This window comes from Prionailurus viverrinus, chromosome C1 (assembly GCF_022837055.1).
Source record: "Prionailurus viverrinus isolate Anna chromosome C1, UM_Priviv_1.0, whole genome shotgun sequence".
Classification (NCBI taxonomy): Eukaryota; Metazoa; Chordata; class Mammalia; order Carnivora; family Felidae; genus Prionailurus; species Prionailurus viverrinus.
Genome location: NC_062568.1, coordinates 14,425,330 through 14,448,676, shown reverse-complemented (window position 1 = coordinate 14,448,676; position 23,347 = coordinate 14,425,330). Strand labels below are relative to the sequence as shown.

Sequence of the window (23,347 nt, the reverse complement as noted above, 5' to 3'; positions counted from 1 at the left end):
GTCATGAGCAAGTGGTAGGACCCGGTCCCCAGCTGGGTGACAACTCCCATTCTCAGGGCCTCAGGTTCTCAGCCTCAGTTACATAAAACCCCAGACTCCTCAACTTGCCCAGCCCTTCCAAGGAGCTCCCCACACCCATGACCACCTGGCCCCTGGGGCTGGACAGGGCCGCCTTGCCCCGGCCAAAACTAGAGCCACTTGAGTCTCTGACTTAAGCACTTCATACACTCCCCTTATCTCTAGCTAGTCTTTTGTGTGTGTGGTAAAATGCACACAACATAAAATTTACCATTTTAACCATTTCTTTTTTTTTTTAATTTTTTCACTGTTTGTTTATTTTTGAGACAGAGACAGAGTGCAAGCAGGGAAGAGGCAGAGAGAGAGGGAGACACAGAAACTGAACCGGGCTCCAGGCTCTGAGCATCAGCACAGTGCCCAAGGTGGAGCTCAAACTTAGGAAGAGCGAGATCATGACCTGAGCCAAAGTCAGATGCTTAACCGACTGAGCCACCGGGGCACCCCAGCATTTTAATCATTTTTCTAAAAAGTACAATTCGATGGCAATCAAGTGCACTCACACTGCTGTACAACCATCACCCCTATTCATTTCCAGAATGTTTTCATCTTCCCAAATAGAAATCCCACATCCTCTAAACAAGAACCCCCTTCCCCTTTCCTCCCAGCCCCTGGAGATCCCTAATCTCCTATGTCTACGAATTTACCTGTTCTAGGCACCTCATACACTGGGAATCACACAGCATTTTGTATCTGGCTTCTTTCACTTCGTGTTATGGGCTGAGTTATATCCCCCCAAATTCATATGTTGAAGTCCTAATTCCCCAGTACCTCAGAATGGGACTGTATTTAGAGAAAGGTCTTTAAAGAGGTGATGAAGTTACAATGACGCCATCAGTGGGCCCTCATCCATTATGGCTGGGGTCCTTATAAGAAGAGATTAGGACCCACAGAGAGTCACTAGAGGCACATGCAAAAAAAGAGGACCACGTGAGGACACAAGGAACAGGCAAGGAGAGAGGCCTCAGAGGAAATCAAACGCGCCAACGCCTTGATCGTGGACCTCCAGCCTCCAGGACTGTATGAGGATCATCCATTCATGTCGTAGCACTTAGCAGAGCGGCGTTCCTTTTTAGGGCTGAAGACTATTCCACCATATAAGTACAGCACATTGTGTTTATCCATCCATCCTCGATGGACACCCAGGCTGTTTCCACCGAAGTTCTCGCTGACGCCTCCTGCACATCCCTGCCCCCACCGCTCCAGGCGCCCATCTCAAACGACACCAAAAGGTACACGGGAGGGAAGAGAAGGTGGGTTTGCCAAGGGCCTGCTGTGTAGCACTGACTGGGTGCTTTACATACATTATTTTTATTCAGTCTTCGTGACAAGTTTTTGTGGCAAATAGGCTCAGAGAGGTTAAGCAATAGCCCAAAGTCGAACAGCTAGTAGTAATGGCAGAAGCAGAAGCAGCAGCATCTGGTGAGGTTTCTGTGTACATTCACTGCATGCCAGGCACACTATGTTATCCCTTACACGCCCTGTGACCTTTTCTTAAATGTCATTTATTGGAGAGAGAGAGAGAAAGAGAGAGCAAGGGAGGGGCGGAGAGAGGGAGAGAGAGAATCCCAAGCAGGCTCCGCACCGTCAGCACAGAGCCTGACACGGGGCTCGATCCCACAACCATGAGATCATGACCTTAGCCAAAACCACAAGCCAGACGCCCAACCTACTGAGCCACCCGGGCACCTCTCCCTGTGGCCCTCTGGCGGTAGATAGCAGTACCCTCATCTCACAGGATCTCAAGCAGTCTTCTCAGCAATCCTGTGGATCCAAGAGGGCACAGTTGCTAAATGACAGTGCCCGGACTGCCACCTGGGTCGGCCTGACTCCGATACCCACTTTGCCCAACGCACCATGCTGCCTCCATAGCCATACACAGGTGCCAGGGGCTGTGAGAGCAGAGAGCACTCGGGGGGGGGGGGGGGCGCAAGCAGGGTCCACGGAGCAGGGGCCTCTGGGCCAGGCCTCCAGGACACATTGCTTTTGTCCGTGGGGTGTCACACCCACTAGTGTTCTAAGACCCCCCCAGGGTGGGCAACCCTGGTGTCTCGTTCAGGGCCTGGAGCTCACTATGTGGATAGGGTTTTAACAGGTGGAGATGAGGAGAGGGCATTTCAGGTGGCAATGATCACATGAATAAGGCACAGCAGGAAGAACCACTAGAAGTCCCCTTTGGCCGGGACACGGGTAGGGGAAGGAAGCAGGAGGGACACTAAAGGACACGTTGAAGGAGACAAAGGGAAGGAGGACTGGCTGCAAATTCTTTCCAGGCTGGAACTTCCTACGGGCAACTTTGCCCAGCAAAGCAGTTAAGACTTTCAGATGCTGGCACTGGAGAGCCACTGAAGATGCCCGAGTAGGAGAGGAGGCAGGGGGAAGTAAATGGTGAAACTTAAGGCAGGCAGAAGATAACGCAAATAGCAATACTACTAATAATGGGGGGGGAGGGGGGAAGGGGGTGGAGAGGAGGAGGAGCTCCAAAGCCCAGAGACAAGGGGCCATTGGGCACCCTAAAACCAAGAGGCCCCCATCCCTACCCTAACAAAACACACACTTGGATAGACCCCCACCTCCAGCCTCTACTGCTCTTCCCTCAGCCACAGCACGGAAGGATACCACTGCCCCCAACTTCTTCCCTTCCTGCCCTGCACAAAGCAAGTGGACCCTCCCCACGGGAGCCACTGTTCACCCTTTGGGCCCCGCTCAGGGAGCCTGTGGCCAGCATGCTGCTACCTGAGCCCTGGTCACGGGGGCGACACGGCGGGGGTCAAGAATAATGCAGACCCTGACCCCAGAGGATCTAGCCCACATGCCACGTGACTGAAGAAAGAGCTCGAGGACCCCTTGGCCGTGGACAGCCCAGCACCTGAGACTTCACATTACGAGTCCACTGGGCTCCAGCAAAAAGACCACAGCCAGCCCCTATGAGCCCAGCCAAGTGGACCAAGGGATGGCTCGGAAGCCCCGTAGGAGGCAAATGTGCACCCCTCAGTACCTGAGGGTGCATAACAGTCAGGCAGCTACAGAACGCCACAGCCGTGGTGAGGGGGGCAGCAAGAACAAGGCCAGGATGGCTCAGTGGCTCAAGATACTGGCCTCCCCTTCTGAGCCCCAGGCCCTGGGCAGGGGGTTCCTGGGGGGGGGGGGGGGGAGATGGCCACTGCCCTGGCTCCATTTCTTCCCAGGCCCGCACTCCCTCCTCCAGGCCACCTGTCCTCACCAGAGCTTGCTCCCGGCCTACTCGGCTATTTCCTTCCCTTATATAGAGTTCTGCTCAGGATCAGGAAAGGAAGTGCATCCAGTTCCTGGAGGCAAGAAGGGGCCTGTTCCCAGGGACACCTCAAGCTGAGGGGGGTAGGGAATGTCCCAGCCAAGAGTCCCCTCCAGAGCCAGGGGACTGGCCCTTTCCCCAAACCCAGCACAGACTCCAATTCAGACAAGAAATAGAGGAGAGTCCCAGAGGGCCGACTCCGGGCATTGCCCCTGGGACTCCTGCCCCCAGTCCTCCCCCCAAAATCCTCCTGAGCCTTACACCTCTTGAACCACTGACCCAATCAACCTGCTCCCCAAGCTCCAGCAGCTGCCCTTCTCCTGGGTCCACCCTCTTGTCTGGGAACCTTCTCCTCAGGCCCCACTCACTGGCCTCCCAGCCCACTGCCAGCCTCTAGGTCTGGTAACACACTCAAGAAAGGGCTCTCCAGTCAGGGAAGTTTCTCTACAGGCAAACACCTCCCTGACCTCTTAGCCACACCCACACGCGGCAGCCTGACCTGGGAAGTCCAACTACACAAGGGGGAGAGCTGGGTGTGCCCTTCTTGTGCCCCGCCAGAAGGTTCTAGCCACAGGAAAGGGGTTGCGGTGGACCTAGCAGAGCATATGCTGTGCAGCCAGCAGTCTCCCCGCTTACTGAAGCTGGTCCCCTGCAGAGCCCTTCTGGAAGATGGCATAAGATAGCACCGGATCAGCCCATGCTGGAAGCCCGGCTGGCTGCAGAGCATTTTCTCAGAAGATTTGCCTCCCCTTGAACCCCAGCTGGGACCCCGGCTCCAGCGCCCCACTTACCCACACCCACAATTAGGGAGTCCAGGAGGGCTGAGGTTGCAACCAGGCCAGCCTTCCTATGATGAAACCCCAGTGACCAGGAGAATCGGAAAAGTTGAGGTCAGCAAACCTTTACTGAGCACCTACTATGTGCCAGGCCCTTGGGAGCACTAGAGAGTAAGCCAAGGGTCCAAGAGGGGCTGAGCAATAGCCACAAGACAGGGTGGGGCACGAGGCCACAGGAATTTACCGGCAGGGCTAAGAAGGCACAGCTGGGCCGGCCCAGGGCTTGACACTGGTCAGCATACTGGACTCACAGCCTTACCCCCACCCTGCCTCCACCCCACTGCTCCCTTGCTCAGCACTGACAACCACTCTACTCCCCCACCCCTAGCCACCCAAGGTTGTTAAGCCAGAAACCTGAGTGCCCGCCTTGACTCCTCCTTCCCTTCCCTCCCACCAAGCCTGGATAATTCGTCTGCCCAAATATCTCTCCAAGCCACCCTACCCTCCAGTCCCCTTAACCACAGAGATTACTGTGAGAGCCTCCTAACTCAGGTCTCTGCCTTCGGTCTTGCCCCTCTAACCTATTCCCCACTCAGCAGCCAGGGAACTATTTCGAAAATGCACATCCAGCCCTGTCACTCTCCTGCCTGAAGTCCTTCCCGGGTCCATGGGATAGAGTCCAAATGCCCTAATATGGTCCTCATAGTCCTCAGGGACCTGGCTGGGTCTTTCTTTCAGTCTCCATTCCCCCCCTCCTTGCCTCAATGCTCTTGTTCCAGCCAAAGAAACCCCCTTTCAGGTCTAATTCTGTTCCATCTAATACACTCTGAGGTACTAGGTGTTATCAGTCCATTTCCCAGATGAGGCTCCAAGAGGTCATACACTTCACCCAAGGTCCCAAGCCTCCGCTCTGCCCAGCACCACACCACCTTGCCCAGTCAGGGCCACAGCAAGAGCTTCATGGCGGGCATGGCCTCTGAGGTGGAGGGAGCAGGGGAGACGGCAGAGGTGGGAAAACAGAGAAGAGAGACCGGTCGGCTGGGCCCAGGGAGCACACGGCAAAATGGAGGAAGCGGGTCAAAGAGGGCACACTGTGCAAGGCCTGGCGGGTGGGACTGAGGCAAATGTCCAGGGCTCTGGAGTAGCCCAGTGCCTCCAGAGCCAGTGAGAGAGGGCACAGGTGAGGGGCAGGGCTGGAGGCCAAATGTCCAGCCTAAAATAGGCAGCTGCCACCGAAGGGAGTCTGGCGCTGAGCCAGGGCCGGAAGCAGAGCGAGAGGCTACCAAGAGAGCTTCAAGGAGACATTAGAAGATGGAGAAGCCAGATACCACTGAGGGGCCCAGCCTGGAGGACTCGGAGGAAGCAGGGCCTCTACTGTACAAGTGAAAGTGTCAACAGGCAGTGTGAAATGTAGACTTCAGAGCTGCCTTCTCCTGAGATTCAAAGACCAGGGAAAACCCCAGCCCTTCTTCCCCTCCTGGAGAGGGGCCATGTGTTCTGAAGCAGGGGGTGGGGTGACATGGCCTATAGCACAGAGAGCAGCTTCTAGGAAGTTCCTAGAAGAATCTGGTCGAGGAAGGGCTGTGGTCTGTGGTGAAGGTTTCAGTGGAATGGGGGGCAGGAGGGCAGGGGGGTGACCGGCATGGGAAGCAAGACCATGCATTCACTCAACAATACTGAGGAGGGCCCCTCAGTGCCAGCTTCCCAGCTGAGGGAGACAGAGATGAATAAGAATGGCCTGGCCCAGGAGGGGACCTTGGGGCCCACTGGAGGAGGCACACATGTGAACAGAGAATTATAAAAGAGCCCAGTAACTGCTATAATGAAGGTATGAAGAGGCCTATTATCTCACTGGGATTCAAACCCATCTGTTTTTCCAGAAATTACGCCCAGAGGGAGACTGCCCACCCAACCCCCCTCACTCCCCACTGAGGGTTTCTGTCCCCAGATGAGAACTTTAAGGGACAAAAGCCTTTGACCCTAAACTGTGCCAGAACAGTAAGGCAGGAAGGACGCATGGGAAAAATATCTAAGAGCAAGGGGGAAACCCAAGAAGCCAAAGGGCTCGGGAACTACTGAGAAGCACACCAGCAACCCTCGGACATGGCAAAGGAGGCTGAGGGGAGGGTAGTGGGGGAAAGGCTGGCCTCAGCCAGGCCACGAGCTGAGAATTCTGGGGCTAGAAGCCACACTCGAGCCCACACAAACACCAGAGGCTCCCCTGGCCTTCTGAAACCAGCACAGCATCTGCTCGCGGGCCATGACGGGGCCTCCTGGCCTCTCTCCCTTCCACACCTGCATGGTGCCTTGCAAAGTGCACATGTTTACCCCCTCCCTCCCCCCGTTTCCTAATTTCCAAGATGCTGTTGCTTGTCTGGGGCACCATCTTTTGAGGGGGAAAAATGTACCCAACACGTACACTTCAACTGCAAGGCACATGCCAATTTCAGAAACACCAAAATGTAAAAAAAAGAAAGAAAAAGAAAAAGAAAACCATCTCAAATTTGAAGAAAATTTTTGTTGTAACCTAAAAGTACTTCCTTTTTGAAAGATTCAGGGACACCAAAAGAAAGAACAAGGTGAAAAGAAACCCAACCGCATATTACCCCGGAGAAACTTCTACATCCTCAGGGCCCATCTGTGGCTTTTACGTTCCCTGGACACCTAAAGGTCATTCTGCCTCATCACCGGACTCTAGACTGCTCTGAATCTAGCCAAGAAATGGGTAGCTGGGGGCAGATTCAGATCTCAAAGATCACACATAACACCTTCTGTTTGCGGATCCTTATTTCCAAATTCCTCAACACATCGGGAGGCCATGTGGTTTCCAACCAAAGGGCAAGAAGTGGGACAGAAAAAGCACTGAACTTGGAGTGAGGCGTGCTCCCAATGGCACTTTGTCCCAGACCACCACTTCCTGAAGCCCCCTGCATCTGTAAGATGGGAGTTAGGAGACCCACTTTGCAGGGTGCAACTCAATAAAGCTGACTGTGTGGACACGATTAAAGATTCCTGGAACACAGCACCCGCTGGGTAAACATAGTCCCCTTCCACTGAGTCGGTTGCTATTGTATTATTGCTCCCGTCTGCCCCTCAACGTCTTCATTTATAGAGCAGTAAACTGCACGGTGCCCCATTCTGAGCACTGCATGTATCCCGACTTCTTCGAATCGTCACTTCAACCCCGTGAGGTAGGTTCTGCTCTCATGCCCTCTTGAAAGAAGAAACTGAGGAACAACAACAGATGAGATGAGGTTGTTGACTTACAAGGTCCCGCCCATCCACCGTTAAGTCAGAGATCGGGACAGTAGAATATAATGCAAGATTCCCATCCAAAAAAAGTAATAATAATAATCCACCTTTTTCCCCTGAGATTTCAACTCCGGCTAGGCTTCAGGTATCTGAAAATGCACTCATTTAGGAAACCCCTAGGCCCCAGAAGGCAGCGACAGGAGGAGTTCGTGTGTTGGTTCCGCACAGTTGGCACCTGTCAAGGGCTGGTGTGCTGGAACCCCATCTGCTCTGATGAACGGCACCAGGAGCCCCGGAAGCAGGAATCCCAAGGGTCAGGCAGCCCAGCCTCATGTTGCGCCTTTAAATCCATCTGTGGCCGAAGCGCAGGAAGCCCCCTCTCACTCCCAATTAGCAGGCAGGCAGCGGAGACTTGAAGTGAAGCCAGCACTGGAGGCCGGCGGAGGCCTGGCTGTCACGGGCATTGTTTGGCTCCATCTGACGCATATCCACCCCCCTGCTTCCTTGTTCTCCAGGAGAACCTCGGAGATGCACACATCTGAAACCAGGTCCGGGGGAAGGGGCGCTGCAGGGAGGGGCAGCGGAAGGCCTGCCTCTCTCTACTGGGTTCAGAAAATGCAGGCAGGTTTTAAACAGGCAGGAGAGGGGGCTCACATGGGCCACAGACCTGGTGGCCCAGAGACACCGCTGATGTACGTACACACAGTTCACGTGCCCTGAGGCACACACACACACTGCACACACAGTCCTGCGGCCCACTGCCAGGTCCAGATGCAAAGTCACTCCCTAGCGCTCCCGGCCCCACCCGGAGCAGAGCTGCACCAACAGGAACACAGCAGCCCCACCAGCACACCCACAGGCAGGGGACCTGGTCCCGGAGCACAGCTGATCTGAGGAAGCCAGGGACAGAATGACCCATGTGGGCAGACGGCAGGAGGGGAGAGCATAACCAGCAGAGGTGGGGTGGGGAAGGTTCAAGTCTGAACACTCACCCAGATCTCAGAGGTTGTTGTTGTTTCAAAGTGCCCGCAGGAGCCAGCCCATCCACTGAGGCAGGACCAGCAGCAGATTCCCCCTGGACTCTCCCCCCTACCTGCTTCCTGCCCATCCTTCTGGAAGAGCAGGTGAGGGGCAAGGCACACTGATGGAAGCTGGGTAGGAAGGGTCAGAAACAGGAGGGCGAGTGTACAAACCATGGGGCAGATCTGATAGGAGAATAAACATCCTAAAAATCATGGAATAAAGGCATGGGAGCTGGAATTTTAGGGGTGGAGGTGGCGAGGAGGAGCAAAACAGAGCTTGGGGCCTTGACTGACAGCCCCAGTATCTGAATACATAGAATGCACGGGGTACTGCAGACATGATGCCACATTTAATTCTTTCAACAGTGCGTACAATAGACACATCTTCCTTTTCCCATATGAGGCCACAGAAGCTCAGTGAGAAAAGTAAGTTGCCCAAGGTCACACAGCTATGCGCAGTTGAACCCAGGATAGCCAGACTGCAAAATCTATACTCCTATAGGCAACCCAAGTCACCTGGGTGCTTCGAAGACAAGACAGGGCAACTATGGGGCCTAGAGGGTGTGGTGGCAGAGCTGGAAGGAATGGCTGATGCAGAGGAGCACAGAGAAAGAAGCAAAGGGACCGGGAGGGGGGCGGGGGGCATGCCACCTTAGACCCCCAGTTCCTAAGTGACTCAGTGGCTGGGCCTCCTGGGAGCATTTCCGGAGCCCCAGACAGCCCTGCAGACTAGGAGCCACCTGCCCAGCAGAGACACGGGGCCATTACTCACTCACAACTGTTACTCACTCTTCTCTGCACCCTGCCCCCCGCCCCAGCGCATCACTTACTCCCACTCTGTTCTCTGAGAGTGGCCGAGGGGAGCCAGCAGATCTGGCTGGTTCCCTCCCCCACTTCACTAGCTCCAATCCTGCCAGTGCATCTCCACCTGAGTCACTGGGACAGAGCCCTGGAGACTCTGGTCCACTCAACCCTGACAGCTGTTACCCTCCACTCTGTTCCAAGAAACAGAGCTGCCTGGAAGAGTGGTCAACTGGGCAAAGAACCTTCCAATCCCAGGGCTGGAAGGGACCTTCCCAGCATCTCAGCTGGTTTCCCAGCAGATGCCTGAAGACCTTCCAGGACACCCACTCCCATGCTGGATGGCTCCTCTAGCAGCCCCAAGAGGAAGAGCCTCTCTGCTCAGAAAGATCCACAGACTTGCAGGATTTCAGCACTGGTTAGAGAACTCTCCTAAGGCCAATCTGTCACCTTACAAACGAGGAAACAAGCCAGAGAGGGGACGCGATTTGCCCAAGGTCACACGGTGCCAAAAAGGGACAGGAAACGGGCCACCTGACCCCCCACACCCGCCACCAGTCCCTCCACTGCACCGCAAGTCCTGGGCCAGGCCCTGAAAGCCCACCCTCACCCCTGCCCACTGCAAAGCAGCTGCTCATCCGGAAAAGCACTGGAACTGGGAGAGCTGAAGCCAAGATGAGGAGAGAAGGAAGGAAGGGGGTGCCCCAAACAGTGTTTGGTGGGGAGCAATCACCGCCTAACGATGAAGGGGCATGAGGAACAGTCTTCCCAGCAGACGGGGAGAAAGACCACAGGCCTTCCGGAGGCCATGCAGCTAAGAGGCCAGGCCCTCTGGCAGCAGACGATGGGAGGAATTCCTAGGGTCCCAGCTGGGGACTTGGGAGAGTCCTGGCCTCCTCTCTGCTCACCTCTCCTCCCCCTGGCCCTCGCCCCAGCTCCCCTGCTCTCCCAGGGCTCCAGCCTGGAATCCAGGGTGGACGCGGCCTCCGCTCCCACGCCCAGCTCAGCCCAGCTGGCCACATCAGACACAGCCCCATGTGTGATGTCCGAGGCAGCTCACAAGGCACTGAAGAGCCTTCGAAGCTCACGAGGCACTGGGGAGCCTCGTCTGTCTCTTGTGCTCTCCACCCACTCTGGGCACTTATGCCTGCCGAGAAGCCCCTGCCTGCCTCTCTCCCTCTACACCAACACAAATAATAATGATAACAGTAATGATAATCAAGGGTCATATAACATGGCCTACACTCTGGACATGCTTCTATTTATTTCCCACTTTTGACAGAAGAGTAAATTAAAGCACCGACCACAGTCACACAGCCTGCAAGAGACGGGATCAAGACTGAAACTCAGACGGTGTGGCTGCAGCATCTGACCTTGACCCCCTCCCCGCCCCCACATTGCCACATTGCCTCATGATAGGACCTGGCTCCAAGTTAAAGCTCCTGAAATCCCTGCTTCCTCATCCACACACAGCCACTGAACTCCTGCGGTCACACTGGCCTTGGCGACGCTCAACGGTCCTCGTGCCTCTGAACGGGCAGCCCCTGTCCAGACACTTACCAGGCCGCTTACAGTCAGGCGGGGAAGCCTCCGCCTCCAAGCGGGCAGGCTCCTCCACCTGACTCGGGGACACTCCTGTTTGTTCATTCATTCAACAAATAGTGAGGGCCTACTGTGTGCCAGGTAGATGGTGAAGGATGCCCCCAAAAGGAGCCTCTGGATTCCTCAGAAACGCGAGCTGCCTGCGGTCCATCCTCACCCCCACCCGCTACGATCCGTCCGTGCCAGTCTTGTGTGTGAAGCCTCACCCAGGAGGGCTCTCTTCTGGCCTGAAAGATCTCCTAGGATCGTTTCAGGGCCTCCTCGGCCTCCTGATTCAGGAGAGGAGGGCAACATGTGGGAAGGGAGCCCAGAGAGACGAAGTGATTCAGGAGAGGACTTCCCAGCTTGGGGTTGAGAAAGTTGAACAGAGGAGTCCAAGGGCCTTGGCTTATGGCCTGTCCCCAGATCTCCCCGGCCAGGACAGTCTTCACAGCTGCCCAAATCACCTTCCTAAATAACAGTCTCCTCACATTTCTCCCACATGAAAGCCCTCGGCTGCTCCCTTGTTAACCTGGCTCAGAAAGTCCCCCATGGCCGGACCCCAAGCAACACCTACAAGCTCTCCCCAAAGCCAGGCTTTCCTACACACAACACTCACTGAGGGCTTATCCTGTGCCAGGCACTGAGCTGACTGCTTCATAGACATGATCTCATTTTATCCCTACTATGATTCTATGAGGTTGGAATAGTCACCCCATTTTACAGATGTAGATACTGAGGTTTGACCCAAGGTCACCCAGCTAATAAGCAGCAGAGCCGGGAGGGACAGCCCCGTGTGTCTGACTCTAACACAGGACTGGAGCCACTATTTTATCCATTACACGTGTGCTACTGTGCCTTCGTGCATGCCTTTCCCCTGCGCCTGAAGAAGTCTTCGTCCCTTCTGCTTCCTGCACAACTCCTTCTTCTCAACCTTCAAAACCCATCTCGGGGTGCCTGGGAGGCTCAGTCGGTTAAGCGTCTGACTTCAGCCCAGGTCATGATCTCCCTGTCCATTGGTTCAAACCCCACGCCGGGCTCTGTGCTGACAGCTCGGAGCCTGGAGCCTGCTTCGGATTCTGTGTCTCCCTCTCTCTCCGCCCCTCCCCTGCTTGTGCTCTCTCTCTGTCTCTCTCTCAAAAATCAATAAAAACATTTAAAATTTTTCTTTTAAAAAACATTTCAAATGGCACCTCTTCTCCAAAGCTCTCTCCACTCCACCAGGTCATACACACCGCTTCCTGCTTGATACGCCCTCTGCATTTGGCAGAAACTGTCCATCTACTCCCTTTTGTCTCCTACTAGACCCTGTCCCCCTGGCCTTTCCAGCCCCATACCACCGGCACCTTGCCTGGCATAGGGTCAGTGCCCAAAAACAGCTTTTAAGTGAATAATCAGGGGCCTCGTGTGCCTGGCCAGATTCAGCCACGGCCACACAGCCTCCAAGGTGGATGCCTGGGCACTGCCCCCACCCCAGAAGCTGACCCCCAGCCTCAAGCAGGCATCAAGTGCCCCCCATGACAGTTGAACACCCAGCTCATATCCCTCGGTGAGGGCTTCTCCCTGTGCTTGTCCGCCTACCCCTCTCTGCTCAACCAGCTCTGCTGTTTCTGGGAGTCTCAGCCAGTGATTAGGGCCCTAATCAGCAGGACTTCCTGCCTGCGATTGCCAGAGGTGGGGGCGGGGCAGAAGGGAAGCAAGGTCAACCCAAGGTGAAGTCTGCAGCCTGGGATGGACTCCCGGAAGCTTCCAGCCCTGCACCTCCCTAGCCCTTCATCTGACAGGTGAGGATACCAGGCCCAGCAAGGGAAGGGACACTTCCAGAGTCCAGGGACAGAGCAAGAGCACTGCTCTCCCCATGCCCTGGGCCTGTCTTACACTTCCCTTGAACCCTCTGCCCACCCCTTGACCCCCAACCAAGCCCCAAACCCAGGACCTTACCCACAGACTGCTCCCCATAAAGGGCTGTTGTAGACCAGTTGATTGCTCAGATCTGGTCAAGGTCAAGAGCCAAAGGCAAGCCCCTCCTCCAGAGGAGCAATGGCCTAGAAATGGAGCATAGGTGAGCAAGGGCTGAGGAGGGGAAGCAAGATAGGGCCGGGTTGAGCTCAGGAACCCTCCCCAGCTGTCATCATCATCAACCCAAGCCCATTCTTTCTCCAAAAAAAAGCTTAATGCCTTTTGCAGCTGCAACTGGGCGGGCCAGGGGTCCGGAAATAGAGCTCACACCCCTGACCTGGAGCACCCCCAGCCTCCCTGGGTGGGAACCCGGGCTAGGTGGAGAGTGCGGCTTGGCAGGCCTTTAGGGCTGACCCCTGCTAATGAGGAACCAGAAGGTGGAGGACCCCAGAGAGGCGAGAGCCCTGGGAGGAAGAGGCAGTGTGGCCAGGACCCACCCCTACCACAGGTTCAAAGCCCCCAGCTATGTGGCATGCAGGAAGGGCTGGGCCTGGTTCTCCCCCACCTCCCGCCAGCAAGGGATTGAACTACAGTTGCAGCAAGAGGGATGGAGGTTAGACTTCAGAGAGACCTAGGGGATATAAGACACAGCAACTTGCAGCAGTTATTTGGGGATCCCACTTTACAATACAGACACCACCCCCATGGGTATGGTCCACGGTCAAGAGAAGCCTGCCTGGAGGCCAGGCCAGCCACATTCTTGCCAGGCCTGGGAGTCTCTGATTCAGTGACTCTCATCAAGGGATGGGATAGGATCCAAGGAGGGGAGCTTGGCCTGGTTTATAATAATGCATCTTGTTTACAGTGATGGCAATTTTCTCAGCGTCCTCCATAAACACAGCTCTGCATCGGCTCCCCTGGGCAGACAGGGCCTCGGGAGGTCCCCTTAGCTCCCCGCCTCCCCACACTCACAGAGAGAGAGAGAGACAGAGGTCAGGGGGAACCTCTTCTCTAGGCTCGGATGCTAGGACCCCTCAAGGGAAAATGACGCCACCATCTCCTCCACCCTCTGATCCCATAATGCTCCCCTCTTAGGGATGGAACAACCCCAAGAGAGAGAAAAGAGTGAACTGAGCCCCTAGAGAAACACCAGGACCACCACCAGAACCAATAATAACAATTACTCGCATTTGCTGATCACTTGCTACGTGCCGGGCTCAAACACTGCTCGAAGTGTTTCCAATAAACTAACCCATTTGATACTCACAACCACAGCATGAAACAGGTACAATTGTTATCCCCTATTGCAGATGAGGAAACTGGGGCTCAGAGAGGTTCAGTCACTTGCCAAAGCCACACAGTCAATAAATAGGGTTATCTTCAGTTGAGCCCCTGCAGGCTGGCCTTCAGAGTCACCTTTTCTGCCTCACTCTAGACCTCTGAGTAAACTCAGCCCTGTTTCCAGGCCTAGCAAGTCCTCCCAGGCCCCATCTAAAACCATCACTCCTCTGCCCCTCATCAGGCAGCCAGTTCGTGCTGAGCAACCCTCTGCCAGGCCCAGTAAGGACCGCCAGAGAGGCAAAAGGCACAGGCCTGGCCTCAAGGAGCTCGTAATCCAGCCAGAAGACAGACGAGCACACGGGAAGTTTGAAGGACGGGGAAAACTAAGGGGTCCCATGTTCTCTGCCAGAGAAGGCTTAGGAAGGTTTCTGGGGAACCCGGACCTCTAACAGGGACTCCCTCTCACCATGGGAGCAGGACAGGACTCTGCTCAGACACCGCTGTCACCCCTCGTTGCTCGCAGGCTCCCCGGGACCACACCCTCCTTGGCTAGTCCCTGCTGCCTCCCGAAACACCCAGGCCTGAGCTACAAGCCTCCAGCCCTAAAAAGGCAGGGATTACAGAGTCCAGACTAGCCCTCGGAGGAGGCAGCACCAAGGACTGCCTGGGGCCCACCTACCACCCACCCCACAAAGCTCCAACTCTGTGGAGACCAACCATCTCCCAGAGGGAAACCAAAGTGTGGACAAATAGAAAGATGGCCAAGGTCACTAACCAGGGTAGAGGCAGGCAAGGGACCCAGCGGCACCTCCTGCCACCTCCCCTCTTGGGAAAGTGCTTCAGGCAATTTGAGAAAAGGAAGGAGAGGAGGGCCAGGTGTGACCTTGCATAATGGAGTAGGGCACCCAGGGAGGTGGGCATGGCCCGCAAGGCTGGCAACCCTTCCACCCCACTCCTCTCGTTCCGGCTCACTGGTGCCCACGCCTCTGTGTGCCTAATAGCTTTGAAAGCTAAGAGCCAGGGCCATGGGGATACAGCACTGGGGACAAGAGTCCCTCCAGTCTCTGAAAACCTCTCTCCCCCTCCCCCAGCACCACACCCACTTGCTTTTTTCAGAGTCCAGTAACTGGGAGGGCTTTCCTCTGCCCCCCTCCAATACACATCCCCCAGCTGGACCTCAGTTTCCCTTTCTGGGGTAAGACTCATGGCCCCAGAAAGAAGCCAAGAAGCCAAATGACCTGCAGCTGAGAGCCTTTGCTGTCCCCAGCTCTAACCCTGACTTCTCTAGGCTCAAGGGCACACCCAGCATCTCACCTTCCTGCCCTTCTATTGGGTCTCGGTCAGACCAGAGCAAAGAGTGTCCTAATTAAGCTGCCTCATCTAGTCCCAGCTCGAGACGAGGGACTACACTCAGACACTTGGAAAGGACTTCATCCTCAGACGAAGCCAGGACTGACTGACTGGAGGCAGAGGGTTGGCCAGGGGGACCTCAGACCCTACTCCTTCACTCTCTCCGCTAAGGAGAAAAGGAGTCACAGGGGTTGTGTGGAGAGGCAGGCTGGGACGGGAAGGACGGAGCCCGGGTGGGTTCCTGAGCCTCTCCCAGAAGCCCACCTTGACATTCCCATCATGAAAAGCGCCAGCCTCCCAGGGTTTGGGGTTCCAAACCCTGTATCTCCAACCCCACAATGCCTCTCCTCTGGCAGCCTGGCACCCACACCACAGAGACACAGGTCTGGAGAGGTGACGTGGACACAGCGAGTGATCTGCTCCTCCCACACTCCTCCCGTGAAATCCCCCTGCGACTTACACAAACCACTGCAAGCTGCCCCTGACCACCCTGTGTTATTTCACAAATTTGGAAACTGAGGCTCAGGTAAGAGCCAACGCGGGGATTTTCTGCATCTCAGACCTTGGCACTTCTCCTCTGTCTACTAGGTCCTAGCAGGCTGGGGAGGCCCCTTCTCATGGGCTTGTGGGGGGCGTGGGGGGAGGGCCAGGGTCAGGGGGTACGAACTGGGCAGGGGTTTAAGCTGCCAAACCTCAAAGCACACCCCTATCCCTAATCCTCACACACTGGCCCCCAGTTAGCCCCCTTAGCTGGGAGCATGGGCTCTAACTGCAGGGGGCAGGGGGTGAGGTCTATGGCATCCCTTCCATTCCATACCATACACAGGTCTGTGCTGGCCCTTGTGGGGTTAACCAGCGGGGCAAGGCTCAGAATAAGACAGGAAGAATCGGAAGAAACTCAGAATCCTTGCAGGAAGCAGCTGGGGCAGACCTGGCAGGAGAGTATGCAATGGGTGCGAGGGGAGAGCATCGGGCTCTCCAGTGTTCCCCAAACACTGGCAGGGAGGAGAAGACAGTGCCCCCGCCCCAGGCCAGAGGCCACCGCCTTCCTGCTCTCCCACTCCGGGTGTCCGAGAATTCCTGACTTCAAGAATCCCAGGACCTCAGCATCCCAAGAGACCTCCAGGGTCATTTCTCCTAACCGCATCCCAGCTCAGGAATCCTTCCAAGCTGTTTTCAAGCCACTGTCCGAACTCTCCCCAGGACGGGAGGCTCACTACCTCACAAGGCAGCCCATTCTCCTGCTGACCAGCAGGCTTGTTAAGAAACCCTTCAACAGACCTGAGCCAAGCTTCCTTCACCAAGCAAAAATCCATTCTCCCTTTTTGCTTCCTGTTCCCACCTCAGTACTAACAGGGCACTGAGAATTCTCAAACTCCAGGTCTTCTGCTACAGTCCATCAGAGGTGAGAAGATGGTCATCCAACGGCAAGGTTGGCCCTGAACTCCCCTGCACCCCACCCAGCAGCCCCCCACACCCGGCCACCAACCCCCAGGGTGTTTGTGATTCTGGAGGCTGTGGCCCCCATGGGAGATTCTCGGCTGGGGCTCTGTGGGAAGTGAAGAATGAGAAGTACTGAGAGAGGGATAGGGAAGGAGAGGCAGGGGTCTGGAAGCAGAGATTCCCACGCCCCCTCCTCCACCACCTGATAATTCTCAGCTCTGAATCAAAGTCCTGGCTCCCAAACCTCGGGGTTCCAGGAGACCTTCCCCAAGCGGGGATCCCAGCACTGGTCCTATTGAGAGCTCTCCCACCCAGCTCCCCATGCAGACACAGGTCCCCACCAGCCCTGGGCCAAAGGGGTCGGGGCAGATGGGGGGCTCGGCTATAACCAGTTCTGAGGTCCTGGGGGACAGCGAGGGTGGGGGAGACAGGAGGAGCTGCCAGCTGGCAGGGTTAGAAGCGACTTAAGGCCAAGTCTGAGCCACAATGGTCCCCACCCCACCCAGGCAGCTTCAGGAAGGGGCCCAGCAGAGACTCAAGGAAAGAGAGTGCTCCCCCACGCCCTCCTGACCCCCCTGCTTTGATTCTGCCACATGGAAGAAGTTCTGCAGCTTCCAGAAGAAAAACCCCTGTCCCCAAAGATTCTGGAACCCTGGTTTCCAGTTCCTCCTCTGAGCCTCACCCCACAACTGCTTGTCCTGCCCTCCCCTACCCAGCACCCATCCTGTCCCCTAACCGCATGCCCTGCAGGGAGCCCGGCTGGGGGGCACAGCAGGCTTCTCCTGGTCACCCCTGGTCACCCCCTCCCAGTTTCCTCTTCTAAGACAGTGGCCAGCAGAGAAACATCTGGGCAGGCAGTCCTGGCCCTGGTCCTGAATTGGGGGGTGGGGGCCAGACACTGAGGTTTAGCTCTGCATAGACTCCCCCACTTGGGAAAGGGTGGCAGGCAGGGCATCAGAGGGTCAGAGGAGGAGACAGGGGTGGGAAGAGAGGAAGGAGAGGGGGGTGGAAAGCAGCTGCGTGTGTCTGTTCATTAACCACCTGGATTAGCCATTTCTGCCCAGAGGGGTGAGGAGGGAATGAGAGCTGCTGGCTGGGGGAGGGCAGCAGGGGGCACTTATGCCAGGCTGTGCCCAGGGACCCAGGGACCCAAGCTGCGGGGAGGTGAGCGCAGCGGGGAAACCCTTCCGGGCCCACTAGACCCTCCCTGGAAGCCTTGGGCAGCCCTCTGGGAGATGAGAGGTGGGAGCAAGGGGAGCCCGGAGAACAGGGCCCGGCAGCAGCTCCAGCGGTGGCTGGGAAAGAAATGAAGAGGAAAAATTCCCACGCCCATCTCCTGGTCCCCTCCTGAGGCACCCCTGGTATGGACAGCAGGGAGGGGAGGAGAGCCCCGCAGACCCACACTCCCGACCGCCCCCTCTCGCCCTGCTGGCCTCAGTCTCAAGCAGCCACTGACACCGGCAACTTCCCCGGCAAACAAAACTCCTCCTGACTGGTCTCTTCTGGCGGGGGACAACCACACCCCAGACACCCTGCCAGAACCAGACAATGAGGGCAGGGGACTGACAGGTCGGGCTGGGGGCTGGGGGCTGGCCTAGCCCCGGGACAGGTGACCAGGTGGGCTGACCTCCCCCTCCCCTAATTTATGTGATGGGAGGTCCTGACAGCATCAGTAGGACAGGCCAGCACACACACACACACACACACACACACACACACACACACACACACACCCCACACTCACCTTTCTGACAGAAGAGCCACCGGGTGGGTGGGTGCCTGGGTGCCCCTCTGTCTGGGACAGAGGCAGTGGGCAATGACGGGGCAGCAGCTGTGGCTGGCAAGAAGCTGGTAAGCTGGCTGCCGGGAGGAGGGCGTGAGTAAGCCTTGTGTCCAGGGCAGGAGCGGGAGCAGGAGCGGAGCTGGTCCCAGGGCCACTGCTGGGAGCAACTGAGCCAGGGCGCCGCTCGCCCGGCTCCCTCCCCCGGCGGGCGGGCCGGCGGCGCACCGCCTCCTTCCCCGAGCCGGCCAGCAGCCCGCCCGCCGCCGCCGCCTTTAACCCCTGAAGCGCTCAGCCGACTCCGGGCAGCTCCCGGCAGGGCGGGCGCCTGGGGCCCCGCAATGCAGCCCCCACCTCCTTCAGCAGCCAGCCAAGGACCTGCAGGGAGGCAACAGAGGGCCTGGGGGCAGAAGCGGGAGGACAGGTGGCAAGAGGTCCAGGACCCCACGGAAGAAACAGAGCAGCAGAGAAATGGCCAAAGGGCTGCGGGGCGGAGAAGGATGTTTGGTCACATGGCAGTAACGATGATAATTATCAGAATAACTGGCAACTCCCAGTTGGAGAGCACCCTGCTCTATGCCAATCCCAACTCATTTTGTGACAGGAGACCCAGAAGCTCACTTCTGAGCCCGTTTTTTTCTTCATCTCTGCTTTTTTTTCTCCCGGCTGAGTGAAGGCATTTGTGGTTTTATATGCAAAAGTGATGCGAAGAGGAACTCTGGTTAATGAATTGCATGCTTCAGCTGTCTTTGAAACGCATCAAACAATAACATGGACCGATGGATGGAGAGATAAACAGAAATGTGATAAAGCAAATATACCAAAGGATTCATTATAGAACCTACGGAGTTTACCATTTAATCCTTTCAACTTTCCTATATGGACAAAATTTATTTATAATTAAAAATATCAGGGGAAACGTGATTTGAAAAGTTTGAAGATAAGTGGACAGGATTATTTTGAGGAGAAGGGAAAAGTCATTTATTTGCAACACACCTGTTGCATGCCGGACACTTAAAGAATATTCTCTCTCTCACTTAATCTTCAAATCTCCCCTGTTATTCTAGCTGAAGAAAGCGATCCTGGAGTGCTTCGGTGACTTGTCCAAGACCACACAGGATGGTGTTGAGCAGAAAGTCGACCTTGGATAGGCTCATTCCAGAGCCAAGCTCCTCACCGCTCAGCTCTCCAGACACTGAAAGGCCCTTCTCTTCCCCATCTGGGCCAGTGACCTGCATTTCTGAGCCTCAGTTTCCCCTGCTGTATGATGAGTTTGGATCCAAAGGTCTTCAGGATGTCTTCCAGTTCTAACACTCACTAATTTTATTAATTCATCCAAACGCTTCCCCAGGAAAGTGACAGGGAAGACCCAGAGGAGGGACAAACAGTCTCAGGAAAGATCTGGGGGCATCTAGGGCCAGTGTCACAGGGCAACAATCAGTACTTTGGAGGGCTGCTCCCCCTGCTTCAGTGACAGTGAAGCCTTGAGGATTGGGGGGGGGGGGGTAGGAGTAGCACCTTCCCAGGACCCTAATGTGGGCAGGGTGGAGATGGAAGCATCACTGCGCCCACCCCCTGCCTCCAGAACAAGATGACTTCACCCCTTCCCAGGTGGAGAGTCTGGATTCCCAGAGTCCCAAATCCCAGTATCTCCAAACCTACCAGCCCTTGCCAGGGGCCTCCCTCTGTGAGTGTGTAGGTGCAGCCAGAGACAGAGATAGGAGAGATGCGGCCCCACAGAATGTGCCTCTGAGACTGTGGACTGTGTGAGGAAAGAGTCTAGCCCTCCCTCGTCCCAACTCTGGGACAAAGATGAATCCTAATAGCCTGTCCTACTAACTCCCACATCCCTGCAGACCAACATCGACTCAGGGGCTTGGTTCAGCCATGGTCAGGGGAGGGAAGTGAGAGATTCCACGTCAGCAATCTGGGCTCCCCTAAAGGTAGATGGGGAGTCTGCCACAGAAGCGGAAACCCCCTCCCTGTCTTGGGTCATGAATGGCAGACACGCCATCCTCCCCATCTCCTCCTTCCAACCCACACCCCACCATCACCCTGACTGACACCAAACTATCCCAGGCTCCCCACTGCCTACCAGATCCAGTCCCAGCACTGCAGAAGGACCCTCTGTGACACAGCCCCACCTCTAAGCCTTTTCAAGGCACCATTCCCCCTTTTCCTTCTCCACGATCAGGCCTCAATTCAAAAGCCACATCCTCCCTGGGTCCTTCTGCAACTGCCCCTCCAGGAGGCACTGGCCCCTCCTCTGAACACTGAGGGCTCTTGCTCATACATTAATGCCGGGACACTCACTGGTTGGGTGCACTTGTCTATGTCCCAGTGAGTTGAGCGAAGATTCATTCATCATTTCCTTCCCCTTTCCTCGCATGCTGGGTACCCAGTGCAAGGTGGCCGCATAGATTCTCAGTGAATGCAGACTGAATAAATAAATGGTGGAGTGATGGATAGATGGATGGTTGGCTACAGACTGAATAAACGAACACTTTTTAATGTTTGATTCTGCACAAAGCTGTACCAAGATAACTGTTGGCAGACTTTTATCTTCAAAGCTATATAAAAAACTGACCATCAGAAAAACTGACCTTGCTAGGACTTGAGGATCATTTACACCATGTCCCTCACGCATCATCTGCAGCAGATCAGGAGGCTCTGAGAGATGCCTGCTTCAATTGCTAGCAAGGAGCCACTGGAGGTGACACTCTCATCCTCCACCCCAATACCACCTCTCTTTCCCAGCCCTCCTGGGGCAAGGAGGCATGAATTCAGTAAGCCTCTAGAAACTGCACAGACAGAAGGTCAAGGATAGATGGGATGGGAGGGAGGGGCTTCCAAGGAGCTGGGAGATTCCAAAGAAATTGAGTAGCCTTCCCTTTATTTCTAAGAGCTGTCCCATAGCTGACCATCCACCCCCAGTCCCTCCCTGGACTTTCACCAGTATCAGTCTCAGCCTCTCACACATGCACATGCATAGTCACACACACACACACACACACACACACACACACACAGAGTGAGAGCTGCTTTCTACAGGAGACTGCTTAGCCCCTATTCCCTCCCCTCCACAAAGCCCTCCTCCCCTGAGCCAGAGCAGACAAGGGATTCCCAGGGTTTTCCATCTCCCAACCCCCATCCCCTCCCTACCTCCTAAGCCGGCCCATGCCCCTTTCCCTCCTCCCTCCCTCCCTCCCTCCCATCCCCACGTGCTGGACTGCACATCTGGTTCCAGTTGTGGTTGGTCCATTCAGGGGTAGGCCTGGGGGTTTCTCATAAAACTGAATAATACCAGTGTTGGAGACTGTGGAGCTGGGGGAAGGGAGGGCAGGAGGCTGAAGGGGTGGGAGGGAGAGAGGCCGGCAGCAAGGAGGCAGAGAGAGACACAGAACCCAGAAAGTAGCAGGGCTGTGCCTGGCATCTAGCAAGGAGTCAATGGATGCTTGTTGATGGAAGATAGAAGCAGGAGAAACAGAGAGCAAGGAAAGTCAGGAGGAGAGAGAGCAGGACAAAGAGGGGGTCAGAAACAGAGCCCCAGAAGGAGCAAGGAGACAAAGCTGGGGGCGCTGGGACAGGGCCACTGAGCCACAGAGTAGCCATTGAGAAGAGCAGCGAAATGAATCGTGCATGTTGGGGCCAGGTGCTGAGTTAGGCACTTTCAATGGAACAGGAGGGGATGTGACAGAAAGGAGGACAAAGGGACACACAGAGACAGAGAAGAAAGGGCAAAGATAAAGTCAAGGGAAATACTGCCAGCGAATGTTGAATCCAGACTCCCCCTGGCCTCGTGGCCCCATGGGCCAGCACAGAGTTGCTCCCATGTTATCCTTCATTACATTTGCATCAATACTTGAGGACCTACCCTGCACCAAAACTTTCCCGTGTGTGTTTCCGTGCAGGCCCCCATTCAAATCTGAGAAATGGCTATAAGCTATCATTCTTATCCCAGTCTTAGAGCTGGGCTCAGAGCAGTTAACCCAAGACCACAGGGCAGCTGATGAAACAGAGTCTGAATCCAGGTCTTGCAACTCAAGGCTGTCTCACTCCCCAATACAACTGGGAATGCTGGGTGCCAGCGCTCCCTCTGGAGGTCATCGTGTCATGTGTCACGTAACCCCCACTCTTGCAGAGCCAGGTTCCCAGATCCTTCTGGAGCTAAGGGCAAGTTCCTCTGAGCTGGGCTATGAGTAGACCAACACCCAGCAGTCAGGAATTGGCTTCCCAATCTTCCTAGCACAGGGCAGGGAGATGCTGGAGCTACTCCCCTCTAGTGCCCTTGGCCCCCACTCTTTTCATCCCTCTCTACCACAGAGAAGGCAGGGAGGGCCACATGCCCAGGTCCCCAGGGGAGAGGCCTTGGGCCTCAGAATCCTGCTGGGCCCATAACACAGCTGGCTGGGAGCCAGGCCGTGGGGGACACCATAGGCATTTGGTCAATGTCTGTGCATTGAGTTGCACCCTCTCCCTTCTGACCACATCCCCCCCGCCCCTGCAGCTAGAGATGAGCTTGGGCTTTCTCCAGGATACTTTCATCTCAGGGCCATTCTCTGGTCCTCCCCCTTCCGCGTGCCCCCCTCCCCAGAGCTGGCTCCAGAAGCCACACCCCACCCTGCTGCCCCACAGAGCCCCTCTCCTTTCCTTCCTGATGCTGGGCTCCACAGCCCAGGTCACAGGTCTCTTCCTTTTCTGTTTGTCATCCTCGACATTCAGGCCAGACTGAGGCAGCAGCAGGGGCACCCCCTCCTCACCACTGCCCCTTATTTGCATCTCATTTGCATGCATTCCCAGCATCTCTCAGAGT

At 55.9% G+C, this 23,347-nt stretch overlaps 1 protein-coding gene across 7 annotated transcripts in view; it reads right to left on the bottom strand.

The window, feature by feature from the left end:
• TNS1 (tensin 1) overlaps nucleotides 1-23,347 on the bottom strand; it is a 202,247-nt gene that overhangs the window by 116,107 nt on the left and 62,793 nt on the right. Inside the window, exon 1 of one of the 7 annotated variants that reach the window (XM_047871208.1) lies at nucleotides 18,499-18,927. The exons of the other annotated variants lie outside the window; for them this stretch is intronic. The gene's annotated coding sequence lies outside the window, so the exon portion shown is untranslated. Of the gene's footprint in view, nucleotides 1-18,498; nucleotides 18,928-23,347 lie in introns of those variants that run through there. 7 annotated transcript variants of the gene reach the window in all.